The sequence below is a fragment of the Protopterus annectens genome, chromosome 9.part0 (assembly GCF_019279795.1).
Source record: "Protopterus annectens isolate FY-2018-M chromosome 9.part0, PAN1.0, whole genome shotgun sequence".
Lineage (NCBI taxonomy): Eukaryota > Metazoa > Chordata > Ceratodontiformes > Protopteridae > Protopterus > Protopterus annectens.
In genome coordinates, this window is record NC_056743.1 from 910,110,674 (window position 1) to 910,127,274 (window position 16,601).

The window sequence follows — 16,601 nt, forward strand, 5'->3', positions numbered from 1 at the left end:
AGACATACATGCCACATTGGGTGTTGTATGATATGATAGGTGTCATGGGTGACCAGTAGAGAGAGGCTCTTACCTCTGTCAACATAGATATTGAACCTTATTTACTGTTAGCATGCTATCTGCCATGTGCATGTGTGTAATGACTGTAGCCACCTGTATGTAGAAAGGTAAATGAAAGCTATGGTAATGTAATATATGTTGTATGAGTGTGGGATGTACAGATCCAGAGCAGGTACGGTTAGATTATATCCAACTATGAGGGTGTTGCTTACTGGTGTACAGCAACAGTCAACTGTGTTAATGCTGACAACATCCGAGGGACCCTGGTATGTGTATAACTAAGCAGGTTACAAACAGTGGTATTATTGCATTGCATAACACATTATGCAGCTGTGTCTGTACATGGGTACATTGCACAGTTGATGTAGGCCTAGGTACAGTCCACCAATCAAGGGTTATCTGGTGGTCTACCATACTATGTCATACCACATATGGATGTGTGTTGGTAGTCTGGGAACAAGATGGTAGATGTATATGACGATACAATCTAGAATGCAACATTTGCCACTGTCACCTGTACCTGACTCATCTGTGATGCGTTATGTTGGAGTAGTGGTCTTTACATGTGAGTAGCCTTTATGAATATGTGTACACCACCACCTGGTATGGTCCATACCTCTGTTATGGCCCACATGTCTGGGTCTGAGTTATATGGTGGTAGTGCAATTGTGCACTACAGAGCCTTCAGCCAGGTGATCCTCGCTGAACAGATGTCGGTATTCCCCATTGTAGGTTCTACATTGAGCAAATGGATTACTAAAGCCACACATCTGGCACGGGTTAGCATAAGCATCCAATGCAATTGTCATGTAGGTGTCAGGGTGTTATTTCTGTGTGTAGGACATTTGCCTTGGAATGTGGCTATATGGGTAAATGAGACCTAGGTATTATCCACACACACGTGCAACATGGATGCATTTGCTCTGTGTTGAAGGCTCGTCGTTCGGTCATGACAGCCTGGAATGACAGACACTGGACAACCTCATAATAACAGCAGGACACTGGCTCATTGTTTTGGTCTAGCAGTTGCCACCAGTACCATGACATCACTGCCCATGGCATTAATGTGCTTGGTAGAAAATGCCTCATGTAAGGTGACAGACAGTGGCAGAACTTGTGTATATGACCAATGTGAGATATACTTAGGGTAGCAGTCCTGCTAATAATGACAACTACTACCGCAGCTGGGTGATGTCGTCTTGTCACCTGCACCTCAGTACCATTACACAAGGTGGCTCACACATTATGCTTGCACATGCCATTGTTCCACGTATAATGCCACTGTCCACAACCTGCTATCAATGTATGCCTTTCAGGGCAGCAAGGTGTGTGATACATACTGTAGGTAGCATCCACCTGTGCGACCCAGGTAACATATTGTCTGTCATGTTCACACATGCATGAATGTGTATACGTAACATATATATGTCAGTACTTCATGTACATGTATGCATGTGTATCACACAGCACAGACACAGATATATAATTTACAGGCCACATACAGGTATCAGGTAGTAAACCAGTATGATGTGCATATATATTGACAGGTAAGATGTACCTAACTGTAAACCTGTGTGTTTACAATAGGAGTCCATTACAATGTGTTCTGTACATGTAAGTGTTTGAGCATGCACACTGTGGCCTTCAGTGGTTAGAATCGGAGTGCATCCCAAACAGCCCTGTGCTACTAAGAGTATGAGCATACCCACTGCCACCTTGTGTAATTTGAGTCAGTGCATCCAACAAGCCCTTTGTTACTAAGTGTATGAGCATGCCCAGTATAACCTTGTGTAGTTATAGTCATAGTGCGTCCCAAACGGCCCTGTGCTACTAAGTGTAAGAGCATGCCCACTGTAACCCTGTATAGTAATAGTAGTTGTCCATTCCGCAGATGGCCATACTTCAGTTCAGGTTCCTGTTGTGCTACAACTATACCTCTCAGGCCTACCTGCAGATGGTGTGTCTTGTTTGTGCATACAGGTTGTAATGGACACCTACTTTAAACACACAGGTCTACAGCTATGTACTTCATGACTGTCAGTCTCCCTGTTGTTGTCCTCAATTGTAGAAGGGCAGTCTGACTGACTTGGGATGTGTAATCTCTGTGGCACATCTCATAACTGCATAGTACTGCAATAGTGATCCTTAGATAGGCGGGAGTTCTGATCCCACTACTGGCAACTGTGTGCATGTGTGTGTGTCAGCAAATGGCTGAGTGTGTTTGTGTGTGTGTGTCTCAGCAAATGGCTGAGTGTGTGTCTCAGCATAGGCTGAGTGTGGTTGTGTGTATGTATTTGTGTCTGCATCCTGTCATGGCAACGGGTTTTGCTGCATTCCAAAGAGATACCTCCTTTTGCACTGGCCTTTATTCTTGTCAACTGCTATACCTCTCTCTTCCCCCCTCCCCACTGCAAGTAATCGGTCCTGTGATGTCACCAAGCTCAGACATGGAATCAGTAAGTGTAATTGTATGTGTTCTGTGGCACATTCCCCAACTGCATACCACTGTACTAGTTTCCTGTACATAGGCAAGACGTGTATGCACAATACTGGCAAGTGTGTGCGTGTTTGTGTGTGTGACTTACCCTGTAGCCAGGCATACACATATGTAATGTCTTTTAGCACACCATGGTAGCCATCTGTGGTGACCGGTGTCTACAAAGTATTACATAGGAATGGTAAAGAATACACAGTCAAGCATGACTACAGTTGGGTATGTTATTTTCCTGTGCCACTGTCGAGCAGTGACACAGAAGTGGTCACTGGGGTGTAGGTCCATACCCATTATTCCCCCACCCTAACTCCATAATCCCCGGGGTAGATTACATTAGCCATCATTCCCCACCCTAAACTCCACATACACAACAACCATCCCTTCTCTGGTGAACTGCTTATGATTTAAATGTTATAACACAAGAGATGCCTCTGTTTTGTGTACACGTCAGTTCCTTTGGAACCCTTCTGTGTCACAAAGGGCATTCAGATGTGTGTGTGTGTGTGTGTGTGTGTGTGTGTGTGTGTGTGTGTGTGTGTGTGTGTGTGTGTGTGTGTGTGTGTGTATATATATATATATATATATATATATATATATATATATATATATATGTCTGTGTATATGCATATATATATATATATATATGTATGTGTACACATCCCATAGGTGCATATATATATATATATGTAGGTATGACAGTTGTACAGATGTAGACTTGCCTTTGTTGTTTCACAGAGTACAGTACATTCAAGGGTACTATACATATGTACACAAAGGGACTGTCCCATTTGTTTTCAGTACTATGGAATACCTGTAGTAGGATGTGCATTATAGACTCCATGCAACATGTGTACAACCCATATGGCTTAGTGGTATGTCCAGTGACCTCAGTGTGCATGGTCCAGGGTTCGAGACCTGCAAGCCTTGTTAATACTGTCAATTAGGACTGCATAAGACACTTTTAAGCAGGTGTAATTGTGTTTTCGTGACAGTAAGCAGCAGGTAACAGACATGTACAACCCGCGGTACACTTGGAATGCCCTTCTTTGGCAATCCTGCTGATGTCACCCACCTACGTATACAGCTCTGGGACTGCTGTAACCCAGTATTCTCCGTAGCATGTGCAGAAACTGCATATTGCTGTAGTGTGATAAATGAGTTAGGTAGGGGTTCTAGTCCAAGAGAGACCAACTGTGTGTGTGTGTGTGTGTGTGTGTGTGTGTGTCTCTGTCTGCCTGAGACAGGAACAGTGCTTTTTAGCGTATGAACACTCTTTACGAGTCACATGACCACCTTTGCAATCCTGCTGATGTCACCCACCTAGGAATACACCTCTAGGACCGCTGTAACCCTGTATTCTCCGTAGCGTGTGCTGTAACTGCGTATTGCTGTAGTGTGATAAACTAGTTAGGTAGGGGTTCTATTCCAAGAGAGACCAACTGTGTGTGTGTCTCTGTCTGCCTGAGACAGGAACTATGCTTTTTAGAGTATGCACACGCTTTACAATTCACATGAACACCTTTGGCAATCCTGCTAATGTCACCCACCTAGACATACACCTCTGGGAGTGCTGTAACCCATTAATCTCTGTAGCGTGTGGTGTGACTGCATAATGCTGTAGTGTGATACACTAGTTAGGTAGGGGTTCTATTCCAGAATATGGCAGGTGTGTGTGTTTGACTGTCAGACCCTGTGTGGAGGTGGCTGTGAGTGTCTAACCACTGGACATGTTGGGGAGTGGATTTTGTAGTTTTCCTATATGGTGTCCGCCTTATATGTCACAATGTCTACCTCACGAGGAGTACACATGTCAGTCAGTCAAGGGACTGTGTTGACAAGCCATACCCCTACATCTGGCAAAAGGCCTGGTAAACAAAGTATGCAACCCTACTATTACCCGGAATACATCCTAAACCCATGTGTCATACACAAGCACACTTGCCTAGAATATCCCGCTATGTTGCTAGTAACCTGCACATTGATGACAGATAGTAGGCATGGTGTGATTGCAGTGGGCTACAGAGGGCATGGCACCCTGTACAGCAGTACAATAGGCACATAATTGCGGACAATGTGCCTTCACTATGTTCCCCACTGGATGCCTGCAACATATGTGATGCCATCAAATGTGATCCACAGAGGCCATACAATGCCTTAAACATGTGCCCTGTATGGACCAATGCCACTGACACCAGGGAATACCTGTATCATGCTATCAATGCAGGTGCAGGGTCAATCTGCTGACTTTAAGCAGGTTCTGCCACACCAGGCCAGTATTGGCATATCGCAGGATAATGATCTGTGTACACAACATGTGCCAGCCAAACCAGGTACACCTGTACATGTCACTGTACATTATTGTGGGACATGCACATCCCAGGCAATGTCCATGTCAAGGACTATCAAACACAGACACGACATGCATTGCAATGCTATGGGCATACACAATGGTAACCAGGATGTCAGGACAGTTCATACAATACCCATCTATGTGGGACATTGCAGCACTACACCCCTGTACCACACTGCACACCATTGTCGGGTGGCGGGATGCCAAGGATTACCGCTCACCCAGCCTTGTACAGCCATCTTGCACAGCCAACCACTGCACACCCATGAAGCAATGCACACATGCATGTCAGTACTGTCACCTTGTGTCTGCATGTGGGGTATGATGCTCCCAACCACAGTCGCTTCCAGTATAACTCCCATTGGCATACCGATAGATGTCAAACACTTTCACATGCCATAGCCCATAGAACCTTGAGATATCCCCTGTGGTACATGTAGTACCTGTGCTTTACTGCAGTGTGGCAAACTAAGTGGTTTGGGAGTGTATTTGTGGGCCTGGCAAAGAGTGTCAATGTGAGTCCATTAGAGAGTGTGGTTGTGTTGACAATGACATCCGTTCATGTGGACAACCATGTGTGCTACATCTAATGTCTGTCTACTATATCTCTGTTGCAGATGTCGCACACCAACACACATATATGTTCTTACAGCACACCAACATATCAGCTTTGTGGCACATGGAGTAACTTCATGCACTTGTAATAGTAATGACTAGTCAGTCAGGGGTTTGAACCCCTGTACTGGTAGGTGTGTGACAGATGATGCTTAGGCTTTAGTATCCAAGCCCTTCTCTGATGTACTTTGCCTCTGTCTGTCCCTCCCACACACTCTCTGGTGGATGTGGAGGTGTACACCTGCTCAGCAGCAGCTTGTGTATTGTAAGTGATGGTCATGTTCGGGTGATGGCCTCTGCACCTATTGCAGTCCTCCTCTAGCTGATTGCATGTGGGACAGCTGCAATGATGTTCCCATAGCCATTTGCATGAAAAACATAGTACAATATCTAGGAACATCATGTTGGTGTTTGCCCATGACAGCCGCTGTGAGTGGTACCTGGATCTGGTTTTGGTAAACGGCATCGCAGATGATATCTGGATGTTCCTCAAACAACCTACACAGTGGGAAATAGCCTAAAGACAGGAGGGTGATGTGCCAGACATGACTACAGCATGTAAGTGTAGCTATGCTTCATTGAGACAACTGCCTGTTTAACAAGGTGTGTGTGGTAATAGCTATTCTGCATGTTTTAAAACTGACAAGACAGTGCTCTGTTTGTGAGGGACCCCCATCTGTAGGGCCATCCGTGGACTGGTCAGTGTGTGGAACCATTTGTTTCCTGTGTTACTCACTGAACACCCATCTGTGAACAGCAGGATCATAGTGTGAGGATTACAGCCAGTACATGGTGATAGTGATGAGGTACTGCCATCGCATCCCTGACTTGACATATGTCACATGATACAGTGGTATGATAAACACTGTCTGGGGTTCTCAGTGACATGCCAATAATGGGCCACTGTTCATAGCTGCAGTCACAAGTCTTCTACACATTGTACAGATGTCATGCAGTATATATGCATGTGTTGTGCTCTCTCTGCAAATGTATACCATCTGTTGTGTTGGGTTGATGGTCATATCTATGCATGCTGTTGTAAGTAATCCTGAATGCTGTTGACTATTACTAAGCCATATCTGTGTTTAAACTGCAACACCATAGGCTGTATGAGTTTGGAGGTCCCGGCAGAACCTCCTTTCCCACTTCAACTGGCCATGGCACCGGCACCAGCACCAGCACATATGGGGCCCAGCCTTGGAACTCCACCTCTGTTGGCTCTGCACTGCCTTCTGGTGGTACCGCCACTGAGGATGAGACTTGTCTCCCCTGGGAGCAGGTCCAGACAGAGACATATCCGCTGTCGTACAGTCCCAGACATGGTGCGTAGGGGGTTCAATAAGGGGTTTTGAGGCCAGATATGCCAGCTCAAGGGCAGAGTGTCACATTTACAGGGTGAGGCTGCCCCTCCTAGACAGCCCCCAGCACTGCCACCTTTGCAGCTGTTTTGCTGCAGTGGTGGCTGCCCATGGCTGGGGACCTCCATCCCACTGCTTCCATCTGGGTGCTAATGGGCTTGTGAATGTCGAACACCCCTCCTCGTTCGAGGTGTATACCCCACATGTGTCATATACTGACCCTGTATGCTGTCTTGTCTGTCATCCTACCCTACCTATCCTCCACCAGCATACCTACTCTCCTTCCCCCACATCCCACTCTCACCCTACGGAAACAAATGGCCAATCGGTTCCTAGAACATTTGCCCCATACATAGCTGTCCATTTCACACGTGTCCACTGGACACATGTAACCCTTTTAATACGCATCACAACATACTTCAGTTGTCCTCACCCCTTTCTCTTAGGTGCACGATCCTAGTATGCACATGACTCCTAAATGTCCCAGGTAGACGTGATGTAGACGACTCCATTGTACACACAACACTACCAGTCCCTCTATGGTTACCCCATGTACCTTTATCATGATGATGATGCACACAGCATTTTGCAAGAGTACTGTTCTCACATAATAATTGGACAAGAACTGTTGTGTTAATGTAAATAACATGCACAGAATGATGTATATGGCCAATGTACAAATGTTTGCATGTATGACTGACACATGTCTGTCTGAGGGAGTCTGGATATTACATAGGACACCACTACATAATACAGGCATTGCTGGTATTTCCCTTTTCATTCCTTTGTAATGCTTTGTTGTCACATGGGATGTTCCTGATATATATGTATATTTGTATGTATCTATATGCTGGACATAAACACTCACACATACATCTACATGATGGAATACATTTCCTAAACTGTTGAATGACTGCACTGGATGATATGTTTGTGATAAGGTCCGATGTCTGTATATCTGCCATGGCTTAGTGGTAAATCACAATAGGTGTGTGTGTGCAGGGTCCTGGTTTCGAGCCTTGCAGAGGCCGTTTATTTAGTTGCTGGGCAGAACAAGGCCATTGGATACGGTGTGATTAAGGCACATTAAAGCAGTTGTGAACGGGTGTGCGTGGGTTTGCAAGGTGCTAAGCAATGCTAACCTCTGGTTACAGTTTCTTACACTCATTTAGCCTCTACATTGCTTTACCAGTGTAATACTCGCATAATGGCGGCCAAACAGGCTTACACCCGCTTGCTCCCGCACTTGCAAATGCATTGCATTTGGTGTTTGCATCTGACACTCACGCTCCCTGCATGGGAGTGAGGACTATGATATCACCTTGTGATGCCTATTACATCGGATTACATGTCTACAGTATCGGGAATGGCTGCCCATTAGGCGACAGCATGCAGTTCGACTGTACGGAATCCATGGCCTATCCAGAGTTTGATTCATATTATTGGTGTGTTCCTCTTACAATCTGCACCCGTCTGGCTAATACATGGGAACTGACACTCTTCAATACAAACAAGTAACTGGGTTTTGGAACCCACATCCTTCAGCCGAGTCATGCTATTGCATACCTAATTTTCTGTCATCTTTCTAAGGTTGTCAGTGGAATATGTGCTTTCTGTCCCTATCAGACCTCTCATACGATTGGGGAAATATGCAAACTGAATCAGGAACACAGCATAACAACATCAGGGACACATTTAAATTATTGGTGCTATTAACCTGACACATTTACAGACTCATAGCATATGAATTCATACACATTTTCTGAGGTAAATTATGTTTATAACTCTTAATTGTTGTCGTTATTCATTACGTGTAATTCACCACCTTTCCTCCAAATGTCACTAGTTTTAGGAGGGATTAAGTGGGGCAGAGTTAGAAGCTGAGTCGAAATCTGGGACGTCCCTGGAAATCGGGGACAGTTCAGAGGTATGGTCCCCATTGGTGTATGTCCTGTCCAGTGGATATAACCTTAGGGATTGAGAGGTATGGGCGTCAGCTATGCCCATTTCGGAATATTACTTACATCCCCGGGGTGGTCCTAATACGACTTTGCCAGCCAACACCTGCATGCCTAGGCCCATAATTGCATGCCCATAGTTCCCCCACCTGCCACTCCTCTACAGCACTCATCCTTACTGTGGGTGCAGGTGGGATATAAACACACCACTACACACTGCCCACTCTCACCGTGTCGGGACACATGTCGTATGTTGTGTCAGCCCATGGGTTATCAGGCTTGCACAACCTGCTGGTCCATGTACATCTACAGGCTGGTATGATAATTCATTACCAGGACTGCCTCTGATCATTAATTTTTGGTGTCCCACAAGGGACATCAATGTCTATGTTTCAAGATTAGACCTGGCAGGTCTCTCCCACTGGTAGTATCTTGCCAGGGGTCTGGGAAGCAGTGGTGTGTTTACCTTTATTGTGTGTCTGTATGTCTCACTGGCCTAGCTGGAGGGTGGGGGGAGTTGATGCTATGTGTTACACGTTTGTTTATTGGACCTTTCACCCCCATATGCATGGCCTGTGAATATATGTTACTCATAATAGCTGTATCATATCCTAGCTATATAGATGTGTATATTTACAGTCACACACATATATATATATATATATATATATATATATATATATATATATTTACATTACTATATACAGATATATCTGTATATGTATGCATACATGTTTATTTATATTTTGCTGTCTATATATATATATATATATATATATATATATATATATATATATATATATATATATATATATATATATATATATATATATATATATATATATATATATATATCTCACAACATATGGGTCTATGGGTGTCTGCATATGTTTATATTTATATGTGGGTATGTAGCTGTATTCTGTCTCTGTATATATACATTTGTACTACGGAGAGGGGGAGGCTTATCTCTATGTCACTATGGGTAGATCTATACACACATACCTCTACATATATACGTCTACATCTGGTTATTCCGTTCTTTGCCATATAGATTACACTTAGCTGCAGTGGGAGTCATAGTGGGTGTGGCTGCTCATTGGGCGACGCCTCTGCCCAATGAACACATTCGATTACATCCCTAGGGCTGTCCATATAGTCCCACATCAGCCAACACCTGCACACCTAGACCCATAAGTAGCTACCCATAGTTCCCCCACCTGCACCTCCTCAACAGCACCCATCCTTACTCTGGGTCCTGGTCTGTTCTGGACACACCACTACACGCTGCCTACTCTCCACTTCATGGGACTCATTTCATGCAATTGTCTCGGCCCATGGGTCATCAGGGTTTTCCACCCTTGTATTCCGAGTATGTATACACCGCAGCCAGAATGACCGGTCTATCACCTTCTTTTGGTCTTGGCAATATCTGGTGTGTCCTGCAAGGGACGCTCCAGTCTGCGTTCCAAGATTAGAATTCACGGGTTCTCTGTGTACCCCCCCAGTTGTATCCTGCCTGTGGTCTGGGGAGCAGTGGACTCTTTACATTGTTTGTGTGTATGTTTCCCGTGTCCTGCTGGGGGGGGGGGGAGGGTGGAAGGTTCCTATGTGTTTCATGTTTCTTGCTTGAGTCCTCAGTTCCATTGGCATAGCCTGTGAACATATGTCATTCTTGTGTGCTGTTTCCTATCATAGCTGTATATCTGTGCATATCTACGCACACACACACACACACACACACACACACACACACACACACACACACACACACACACACATATATATGTGTGTGTGTGTGTATATATACGTATATGTCTGCAACTATATATATATATATATATATATATATATATATATATATATATATATATGTCTATGCATATATGTATATATATATATATATATATATATATATATATATATATATATATATATATATATATATATATACATATGTGTGTGTGTGTGTGTGTGTGTGTGTCTGTAAAGCAATACATACCCCGCACAAACGCACTTAAACATGGTTACTGGTGTTTATATATGCTTGACCTGCTTACTAGTGTCTTATTCATTATGACACTGACACTTCACTCTAGTTATCTTTTAACTGATATTTTGCAGGTTATACAGCAGACAGATGTCGCAATATGTTCATGTACGGATTACCGATGGTAAATGGTATGTGATTCAGTGGGATTAGGTACGGGAATGTCAGTTCGTTAGGGGGTTGCTCTGACCAATACACTATTGCTGTGCTGCTTCATTTGCATATATACCCATATACCCATGGCTCCTGGTTTCCCAAACACACACCCCAATGCCTCTCTAACACTGCTGTCATCCATTCTCCAGTCAGATTCCCTGTGTATCCACGCCACTACACATTGGCCACTCCCTACTCCTATGGACCCATCCCATCGGTTGACTCACTCCACGTATCCTCAGAACTTCCAAACGTTTAGTCCACAAACATTGGTGACATGAGCGACCAAAAGAATACTATTCGCAATTTTTGGGTTGTCCCACATGGGACATGCATGTATTTATGTCAAGATTAGACTCTATACTTCATTACATCCTTACTCCCGTTAACATGACACTACAATTAATTAATATGTATGACTATGTGGTAACGCACACATTACACATGAGAGCCTAATTATATATGTGTTTGGTGTATTTCTTTTACAAATAGACTGGTTTAGTAATTGGCATTGCCGTAGCAGGCAAGATCACAGGAATGATTCCATGTGTGGGGAAGTCCTCACATTTGATTATTGTCAGCACAGCACTGACTTCGGGCATTGTACACATTTCTGTGTTTTAGCAATTTCGTCCTGTCCCTCTTCTGCACAACCTATTATTCTATCTACTGTCGAGGTTTGTAAGGACACATTCATGTTATTTATGTCTACAAATGGAATGAATGTATTACAGAGAATGTACTTCTACATATTGATGTCTGCATGTGTGTATGCATATATACCTATAACAAACTCGCTGACCTCCATGGGGTGGTCCAATTAGAACCAGCCCATCCAACCCTGGCACGCCTAGCTCCATAATTTCATTCCCATAGTTCCTCCACCCCACCCGTGTTCAAAATACATGCATACCTTCCATTGTCCACTTGTTATCGCAGCCATGACACACCTCCACACATTGCCCTCTCCAGAGCGTTAGGGGCCCTACATGTATGTTGTCCCACCCCATGTATTCTCAAGCTCTCCCACCATTTAGTCCTTGAACATACCTGCCCTTGCTTGTGTAATGGTCGGAAGGCCAAATGGTCTATCTATTTTTGGGTAGTCCCACCAGGGACTACCCTCTGTGTGTAAAGTAGACTTAGCAAATCAACAATGTTACTCCCACTGGTAATATCCTGCCTGTGGTGTGAGTAGCAGTGCTTAGCTCAGTCCTGCCCAGCTTGATATGACATACGCTGACAGCGCTATATAATACTGGTGTTGCTGTTGGCTCCCTTCTCATTACTTTTGTATGCTTTATTGTTACATCGTTCTTTCTTCATAGATATATATATATATGTGTGTGTATATATATATATATATATATATATATATATATATATATATATATATATATATATATTATATATCTGTATATACTTATATACATTTCCTATGCTGGGCACTGCTTAGACCCACGCAAGTGCACTCAGACTTGCTTACTGGTACTTATATGTGTTTACTGCTGCTTATTTGCGCTTACACCTGCTTACTAGTACCTTATTCATTATGACAGTGCCACTTTGCTTGAATTATATTTAAGTTAAATATCTCATGCGATACTCTTATGTCGGTTTTACGGCAAAACAACATTCATTCCACATGGAAAATGATATGTGCTATTGTTGGACTCGAACCGTGACTGCCTGTTTGATAGGCGGATGCTCTAAACACTACACTATTGACATGTTGATTCCCCTTGTTTTTCCTCTGTTTGAATGATAATGATGTGTAAGCTACGCTTGTCAGAGGGCAGCGACGCGCGGACACGCGCTTTGCTTACACCTTCGTTATTGCTGTAATTCGAATGTATAATAGGGACACGGGGACAGGGAATCTAATTGTGACAGTTCTAGGGACAGGGCTCTACATTCCACTATGTGCTTGTGTGTTTACTACTTCGATTTTATTTCACTGTTCGTGGACACTCTTGTATGCTTAGCATACATTTCGGTATCCACGGACACTGACTTACTGACTTACTGTTAGGGTGGGCTCTACTAGTAGGCATAGTAGGTTTTGCAAGTGTCGGGGCATGTTTACGCCTCCGTAGAGCACTTGTACACACCCCATGCACTCGCACACGTTTCCTGTGCATGTCGAGGGTGCGGCAGTGCGCCCTCATACATATTCATATGGCGCTGCTGCACCATCTGTAGTGAGGATGCTCGGCGCAAGGCTAAAACCGTCCATGCGCCGAGCTTCTTGAATCCCGGGGAACGTGTTTTGATCCTAGGTTATTATATCAATTTAAAATAACTAAAACATACAGCCTTTTATAAATAACACTATTTATTTTTCTTTAGCATATGCAGTACTGCATAATTATGTTGAAAAACAGACGAAACATGATAAAATAAAGAAACATAAAAGCATTTTTTGCAATTAGTTCAGACTAGATATGACTATTAAATTAAGGACAAGTTTGCCAAGAAAACTGGTTTTGGATACTATTATAAGTTTGTTAAAGAGATTAGAATTTAAAAATAATTACCCTACAAGACAACCAAAAGCACCATTAAAGGTGACTCACAGCCTTGCAGTAAACCAGAGTGCTGAAAAGCCAGATAATGCTACCGGTGACTTAATGAGGGGCAGATGGACTCTAGGGTGGCTTTTCCAGTACCTCACCAGTGACTTGGCAACAATACAAAGTAAGACTTACTCTATTATGTGTTGTAATAATATATTTAATTCATTTAATCGTGTACTATGCGAGTGCTCTTGTCAACAAGTCACTTATCAGGACCACTGGATTATCAATAAATCCCAAAGTAAAAAATGTAAGTATGCATGAACCAGTTTATTATGTACACAGTAAGACTGCAGTTACAATTTTTTTTTTTTCTATAACGGTTATGTTAATGGGTTTGTACTGTCTTAAGGTGTATGTCAATGGTTTTGTACTGTTTAAGTTGAACTTTATTTTCCAGAATATTGTTATGTATATCTTGCTTTTATATACCATTATTAATCATACAGGAGCTTTTCTCCCCGGGCCTGCACTGAAAATGGACAGGCTGTCGAGTCAGTGGTATAATAAGACACAGATCGGGAATGCAGAAATAATACTGACTAGTCAGTTCAATTTTATTATTATGGAATAGTAAAATCTGGAGGGTAAATATACAGAACTATTAGTGTGCACCCTAACAAACCTAACTGAAGATTTACAGAAACAAATTGCTACACTATATAGTATTTTCTTCATATTAATCGTAAAACAGCAAGATTAGCTTAGTAATTATGCTTTAAGGCACATATATTATGTGTCTGGAAAGAAAGCTTATAAATGGCTACCACCAAAATGGTATGGATCTTGTTTCATAATATATGCAATACCAGCTATAAGACATGTTAAAGAATTGCCCAGCCAGATTTGTTATAAAAATCATAAACTTAAAAAAGACTGAATCCTCAAAATTTCAAAACAATTTACAGGTCACAGATACTTCACACATGCATCAGAACTTAAATTTAAAGATATTAAAAGCTATGGATCTAGGTGATGGTGTAATTGATGGAGCATTTATATTTACTCCATATAGCAATGTCAAAGCTATTTAAAAATCACAGAAATTATCCAAATTATTAAAAGTAGTAGCTAATAGTACTTTTGAGTCTACTAAAACATTGCAGTGGAAATGACCATGATGCATATGGTTGTCTTTCAAAATAAAATGGTACTTGATTACCTATTAGCATCACAACATGGGACTTGTGGTCTACAAAAATCGGAATGCTGCACCTGTATACCAGATACAATTAAAAGTATAAAAACACATTTACAGGTCACAAGCTAATCACCCTAGACATCCACATCCCGTCCCCACCTACCATTAGGGAAACCACCATAAAATATGTCTCCAAAGTCAACTTCACGCTTCTTAAGACAGAAGTGGCAAACTTCACATTACCCATGCAGATGGACAATAGAGGTACAACTGCTGAATCCTGCAGAAATGCACTTTATAAGCACTTACACAAGTGCACGGATCGTGCTATCCCTAACAGAACCAAGATGTTATCCTCCAAAAAAAGGAAGCCAATCTGGTGGTCCCCTGCCATAAACAAACTCTGCAACAGAAGAAAGAAACTGTTGCAAAAAAGAGTAAAATCCCATCATTGAAGGAACTCCCTGGTCAGCCTCAGGAAGAAGCTGAGATCCCTCATAAAATCCTCCAAAGCTAGTTACAAAAACAAAATCGCCAATGATTCTAAAGACAACCACAAAGCATTCTATAGCTATGTCAAGAATCTCAATGGCAACATTCAGATCTGCTCTGAGTTACAGCACAATAGCACTATGTATACAGAACCAACTGATATTGCCAACATCCTGGCAGATAGGTTCAGTGCTAACTTTACCCCCCTTTCACCCCCTAAAGGGCCCATCTGCATACTGGAAGAATGCAAAGTTCCTGTAATCACAGCTGCACAGGTAAAAAACACACTCTCCAAAGCCAAGAACATAGCATCTATGGGACCTGACAACATTCCAGGCTGTGTTCCACACGAACTACAGAATGTACTGGCACCCCACCTAAGAACCATGTTCAATCATAGCCTCACCTCAGGCTTTGTGCCCACTGAATGGTGCACAGCGATGGTTATCCCACTCCACAAAGGGTGAGCCACCACGGACCCTGGGAACTACCACCCCATTAGCCTGACAAGCCTTTTCTGCAAGGCCATGGAACATATCATCATGGAACTTATAAACAAAGACACTGGTAATATCCAAACTCTGGACCCCACCCAGTTAAGGTCTGTAAAAGGCAGATCATGTCTCCTAAACTTGATAAACTTCTTTGAAGCAGTCACCAAAGCCGTAGACATGAGTAAGGTGGTTCACACAGCCTATCTAGATCTTGCCAAGGCTTTTGACACCATCCCCCACTCTGGAATCATAGATAAACTCACTAAACTAGGTATAAATCCCTATGTCACAAGATGGGTTGCCAACTGACTCACTGACAGAACCCGCACTGTGAAAGTAGCAGACTCCAAATCCGACTTCAGAGCAGTGACAAGTGGAGTACCACAGGGTTCAGTCCTGGGTCCTCTCCTGTTTGGTATCTACTTCTCTGAAGTACAGGATAACACAGAAAGTCTTTGCCTAACGAAATTCGCAGTTGACTGCAAACTAGGAGCCATAAGCGAAACTTCTAACGATGTGGACATCCTACAAAAGGGCCTCACTGAGACAGATGCCTGGTGTCAAAGCCATGACCTCAAGCTCAATGCCAAAAAGTGCATTGTCATCCCCTTTGGTAAAAACTCTGTACCCATGAACTACCACATAGGTGATAGTCTACTTAACACTGAAAGTGTGATAAGAGACCTTGGGACACAGCTGGACAGTAGTGTCTCCTTTGATAATCACATCGCCACAGTAGTCAGGAAATCCTTCTATGTAGCACACCCCACCACAAAAGTTTCTCATCCAGGAAAAAAGAGGTCATTGTTCCCCTCCCCTATACTCGTCACTCATTAGACCCATTATAGAGTACAGTG